At 33.9% G+C, this 6817-nt stretch overlaps 1 pseudogene; it reads right to left on the bottom strand.

The window, feature by feature from the left end:
• Positions 1-2555: 2555 nt before the first annotated feature.
• Positions 2556-4633, bottom strand: LOC125844612 (katanin p60 ATPase-containing subunit A1-like; annotated as a pseudogene).
• Between the last annotated feature and the right edge of the window lie 2184 nt (positions 4634-6817).

Here is a 6817-nt window from a genome sequence, read left to right as displayed (position 1 = left end):
GTGGAAAGAGCATTCTCCTCAATGAAGCTCATCAAAAATGATCTACGTAATAGCATTGGTGAAGAATTTTTGAATGGATGTTTAGTTTGTAAGATAGAGCGGAAGATAATTGAAAATGTAAGTAATGATGCTATTATAGATCGTTTTCAAAATATGAAGTGTCGTCGAGTACAATTGTAAACTGATGATATTTTTTGTGGTAATGTAATTTTTATGTATTGCTCGCTTAGTTATTGTTATTATAAATTTTTTGATCTTATCTTTAAAGCAATGGTGCACCCATTTTCTTAAAATCCTGGATTCGCCTCTGATTATGTGGCTTCCTCTCCATCAAAGGTTAGTAATAATTGAACGACTAGAGAAATGGGGTATCATGGTACCTAGGCCTTGTGTGATGTGCACCAGGGGTACCGATGAATTGTTCTCTCACCTATTCTTTGGCTGCTCCTATTCCCACCAAATGTGGAAGTCTCTATTGTGCTGTATGCAAATTCATAGACAAATTGGGAAGTGGAGATCCTATGGCTCACTGCTGGAACACATAGCTGCAATGCTAAGAATGAGATCTTACACTGGCTATTTGCTGCCATGGTATATTGTATTTGGATAGAAAGAAATACTCGCCACTTGTCATCTCAAAGCTGTCCTTTAAAGCAGCGAGTAAAAAACATTGCCCTGCAAGATCATATAAAAGGATAACAACATAGCAAGTGGAGTAGAGTTCTTCATAGTTTTAATACTTTTCATATCTAGTTCCTTTATGCAAATGTAATAGATAGATATGTTTTCTTTATCCTGAGGGCTAGCTCTAGAGTCAAATTGAGCTAGATGGTTTGTAAATATCACACTTGGTTAAATAATTTTTTTATTGTTTGGCCAAAAAAAGGGAGCAAAACACAACCTCTAATGATGGAATTAATATAAAAATGTGGTTTGTACTTTGTAGATCTATTCATCATAATACATACAGGAAAACAAGTGTTGCAGCTTACAAGAAACTCACAATGCACAACATCTAAAATGAAACAAACAAAAGCTTCATGAGAAACCAAGCTACTATACCATTTGACATACCATAACAGTAAGTTTCAAATGAACAATAATTAATAAAATAAGGGAACATTCTTGTATCCTGAGACAGAAATACTTGTAGTCTAGTCATAGAAAACTCACTCTTGGAAGATAATCACAGAATCTGCAGAGGATCTGAGTTTATTAGCCAATCGCCATAAAAATTGGGACACACATTTGATTCCACATATCTCAGCCTATTTGATATGATAATAAACTTCTCCAAAACCCCTACATTCTCCAACAAAAAATCTGAAAGTATGAAAAGCTTCTTGATATACTTCCATTTGAGATTCTTGCAAAAGCTGTATCTTAAAGGAAATTGGTTCGGAGATGTTGGTGTGGAACATTTACTTATCCCTTTGAGCCGGTTTTCTGCGCTGCAATATCAAGCAGATATTACTCTCAAATCACTTCCTTTTGGAGGAAAAAGAAACAAATTGGTATGGATGGGCGTGCAACAATCCTGCAAATGTTGACTAGTAACGAAACCCCAATATATTCGACTCCACCGACCAGGGCCCACTCACGTTCCTGCTTGTGCAGTCTCACATACACACAAATATCTCTCTATTTTGAGGTTGTATTGACAAATGATTTAATGCATTGGAAACTAGACTCATAGACGTTCAATTTATTAGGTAGTGAACCCTCTAACTTTTTATATATTGGGAGAAAAACTCTGAGTCATCTGACCCAAATTTCAGAAAATTTATGAAAGTAAGTTGCAATAACTTTTTGACAATTTTTGTTTTACAACTTGCTTGTCTTTGAAGCTTAACGTACAACCATCTGCGATTCGAATACCTCATAACACATAATTCTTATCATATTAAGAACTCTTAGTTTTGTCCCTAAGGTATGGGAATAGTCTGAATAGACAAGGTGTAACACCTTCCCGTTATTCCAAATCTCATAACGTTCTACATAAGAGAGACCTTTCAGGAATACTCAATCATCAACACAGAACATCAAGTCTCATCATTGCACAACAGAATATGACTTCTGGCAGATCCAAGCTATCAACAATTGCTCTTGAATACGCTTAACCTGCTCCACTGTCAAATGTACTAAGTCAGGTCCAATCAACCCTAACTCACCTACCTCAAACTGAATGCGCATTACATAATGACTCACATCTACAATTTGAATGATAAACCTACAAGAAAAGTAGACTATGTGGTAGAGATACTATAAAAAGGTAGGGTAAAGAATAAAAAAAGATTATTAATTTACAAGCGTTACAAAATATTGTAAATATATTCTATTACCTTATATAGATAGGAGGGATCTGTAGGAATCATAAGAGATATGTAGGATATTTTCTTACCTTTGATGATGCTTCTTTCTAGTGTATATATACATGTAATGTTGATATAATAAACAAGAAGTTCAGTTCTATAAACTTCAATAAGTAAAAATAAAATGAAAAGAAATATTAAGGTAACGACGCAATCACACTCATCAGAACATTATCTTTAAGCTATCAATACAATGCAACACAATGGATAATAACCATCCAAATAAGGTGTTAGATTCCATATAGCAATAGCAGTATCACCAGTATTAGATCATCTAACAAAAATAATTCCTTAAATATCTGCCCATGGGTGTGAAAATTGGAAGACACTATAACATTGATCGTTTGTCCACAACGGTCAATTTGGTCTTCACAACGTGACCTCCTCATAAAAAAAGAAGCACTTTTGAACTTGCATTAGTTGATCTTTCTATGATGATCCAAACTCTGAAAGCCATTTCTCGTATCGTTGAATGTCCCCTACAGAAACTGTGGGCTTTATTTTATCTAAAGCTTCCAGCAAGTCATCCATCGTAACTGGAATATTTAGAATCTCAGATTTGGATATGTTCTTAATCTCGTCTGTAGTTTTCCCTGATATCTTCTGTCTCATCCCATTAAAAGAAGCATCTCTGCAGATGTTTGTTAGATCGTCGCCGCTGTAACCTTCTGTTCTTCGTGCCACTTGGTCAATATCCACCCCAGGAGCTAACTGCATTCAATTTTTAGAATAAAAAAAACTTTCATTTCAATAATATGCAAAATAATGATAGCTTACCTTTGATTGATTTCAAGTTTATCTTTATAAGCTCCTTACGACTCTTAAAATCAGGAAGTGGGATGTAAATCCTCTTTTCTAGCTGCCTCCTACAGTAGCACAATGAATCAGCAATTAAACAAGATCAAGAGATGAAACTGAGCACAAATGAAAGTAAAAAAACCAAAAATTCACTACGAATTTAAGTAGTAAAGCTAACCTTAGTGCCTCGTCAAGACTCTCGGGGAAATTTGTTGCTGCCAAAACTGTCACCAATTTACCTGATGTATTATTAGAGTTGTTTAGCCCATCGATCTGAACTAGAAGTTCAGCCTTTACGTTTCATGCTCTGTAGCAGACCTGAGAAACGGCTTCAAAGTAGTACTACTAAAACTAAAAAATTATAAGTTTAACACAATAAATAATTTTTTATTCTCAAATTAATGTTAATTGTTGAGCAGATGCATAAATGATATTGTGTGATGTATGCAAACACAAGAGGTTAGTGAAGTAAAGAGGAGCATGACAATTTATTTAGAGTTTTAAGGTTTACTTACCCTCTGGCACTGCAAAGAGAATCAATCTCGTCAATAAAAATTGTAGTTGGAGCATGAGTACGGGCAATCTCAAATAAGCACCATGTCAATCGCTCACTCTCCCCGTACCATTCTCCAGACAATGAACTACAAGAAATATTGAGAAATGTTGTCCCACACTCTGTAGCAACAACTTTGGCCAAGAGTGTTTTCCGTGTCCTCGAAGGACCAAACATAAGAACTCCTCTCCAAGGTCTCCAGATTCCCTGGAAATAGTAATCAATATAACAAGTTTCATGTTAAGTATCTACTACATGTTTGTTATTTTTCTGTGACTGAAAAATATCTGAGATCATTCAGTTTCAATAGAAAAAACTATATCCACCTATGATGAATTGTTTGTTACGAGCAAAAATAAAAGGAAATATGAAGTGTGTGTGACATTTCCCTCAAAGGAAAACATTTTTCAGGAAATTATATGAAATATTTCACTTCCTCTCGATTTTTGGCTGGTCAATATTAAAGATTAGTAATAATGAAACTATCAAATTCGGAAATATTTTGATGATTATTTTTAAACATAATAATGTCTAAATGTGTTAGTTGAAGCGATTGATATGAAGATGAAAGCTAAGATAGTTATAAGGATAATGACATAATTTTCCTCCTTTTGAAACACACAGAAAATGATGAAAAATAATTTCCTGAAATATCACTTCCGTCATACCAAACATGCACCCCTCGTGCATTAGAATACTCTTATTCAGAATCAACAAATTATCTGCAGTACCTGGAAATACTCAGGCATCAACAATGGCAATACCATTGCTTCCTGTAGAATCCTCTTTGCTTCACTTAGTCCGGCAATATCATCCCATTTAACCCCTTGATTTGTCTCCAATATTTCCTTTTCAAGCCTAGCAGCTAATTCAGGATGAGGTCCATCATACATTACTGTTGACTCAGTGCCTTCTTTAGCATTCTGATAGTTGTAAATGAGGATGATAAGAATATTATAAAGAACATAGAGTCTCAGCTTAGTATACATAGAGTAAAGGAGCTTTTGTTAACTGTCGGTACAACATCTGCTCTAAGAAAATTGCATCAATTTAACGTATAGTAACTTATTGATATTATTTATGTAAAAATCAAATACACTACCTTTATCTAAAATCTCATCTATAGTCAATTTGACCTTGTACGACAAAGATTAAGATTATTTAAGATTGGAGTTTGGCAAAATTCTCCGTGATTTGAGTCTAGATGATGGCCTAAATGTCAATAGTTTTAAATGTTTGCGTACAGTGAAAAAGCAGAAAATGCATTTGTACCACTTGTTGCGCTGAGTTTTCAAAACTATTCACCTGTGCAGTATTGCTGATCCATCCTCCCTATAAATTTTTATAAAACAAATGAAGTTTGTTACCTAAAACAAGAAAAGTTGAAAAAAGGAAAACAAATAATATAGCAATTCTGCTGAAGGCTAAAGGCTATTTAAGATTGGAATTTGGTAAAATCATTTGTGATTTGAGTTTAGATGATGACCTATAAAGCAACATTGCTAAATGTTCTCAAAGGATGTTAAAGGTAGATGAAGTATTTGTACCTCTTGTTGCGCTGTGGTTCCGTAACTACTCACCTGCACAGTTGAGCTGATCCCTCCTTCCTACAGATTTTTTATAAAACAAATCAACTTTATAACCTAAAACAAGAAACTTTGTTGCGTTATGTTTGCGAAATCATACACTAACCCAAGAGAGTTAATCCCTCCGGCCTATAAAAGATTCATAAAAAAAGAATTGTAATCTAAAACAAGAAAAAGTAAAATATCAAAAATTCTTTGAAGGATAAAAATTATTTAAGATTATAGTTTGTTGGAATACAATATGCGATTTGAGTCTAGATGATGGGCCTAAAAAGCAATATTATAAAATATTCTCAGAGATGTGAGAATTGTATCACTTGTTGCGGTGTGTTTCTGTAATTATTTACCATCTTATCACTGTAAATGTTGTCGATGAGGTTGTTGTTTGAAACAATAGAATTCTGTGAGTAATTAGTTGCCGCTAGCCTTGCAACTTGTTATGTGCTCGTAGTTGTAGCAGTATTTGTTGTACTTGGTATGTTTGAAGTATACGTTATTGTTGTTGTTGTACTTGAAGTCCTACAACTGGGTATGCTTGTATTAATGACGCCACCTGCAAAATTATGCAATGTAAGTGCTCATATCATAAGTCTTTGTGATTTTAGAGTCATACTTTGTAATTTTCTATTGCGGTTGAGGTATTAATCCAAGAGTAGTTCAACTCTACAAGCAACTTATATTGATATTTTGATAGATTAATTACATGCTCCTATAGGTTAGAATACATTGAGGGGTATTTGGCAGAATGTATTAGAGAAAATAATACATATATTAGCTGTGTTATTATATAGTTCTTTGTTTAATAGGATTTTCAGCTAACTATGGTATTAACAATACAAGCATTATTGATCCTCAATATACCAAAATGTGGATAAGAAATAACTCATGCATTACTGATCACAACATCACTAATAAACTCTATTCCGTTTATTCTCATTGATGCTACCAATTAACGACCCCTCATAGTTTACAAAAATTACACCATTCAACATCAAATAACAATGAAAAAACCTTTTTTTTTTAACAACAAGCAATTAAGTCTATCCGAATGTATAAAGTACGACACATTAAGAAAATTTGAGTAGCCTTAAAAAACGTAGGTTGAGCATCAAATTCAAATTAAAACCAATTGAGCTAGATTACCTTACAAATCCCTATGAGGTAAAGGATTACCTTAAAATCATGTGACCTAGTTTTGGTGAAAAGATTCACAAAAAAGTAATATATAGTATAACATATATACTTGATGCTGAATTGGGGTCTGAATTTCGAGTGATGGGGTATTAATGGTATTGAAATCATGATCAAGGTTACGAAAACCATCGGCATAAATGAGACTGAAGCCAGTATAGGACAATCCTTTTGAATCAATTAGGAAAGAGGGGTAAGTATCCATGTATATTTTAAGGAAAGATGGAACCCTTTGCAAATCGTTATTTAATGTGGGCTCAACGGCCATGACCAAGGTTCAGTTGAGAAGTGAATGAACAAGACTTGAAACTTCATGT

This window comes from Solanum stenotomum, chromosome 11 (genome assembly GCF_019186545.1).
Source record: "Solanum stenotomum isolate F172 chromosome 11, ASM1918654v1, whole genome shotgun sequence".
In the NCBI taxonomy this organism is placed as follows: Eukaryota; Viridiplantae; Streptophyta; class Magnoliopsida; order Solanales; family Solanaceae; genus Solanum; species Solanum stenotomum.
Note: the sequence above shows the minus strand (reverse complement) of the source record. Positions and strands in the feature narration are given on the sequence as shown.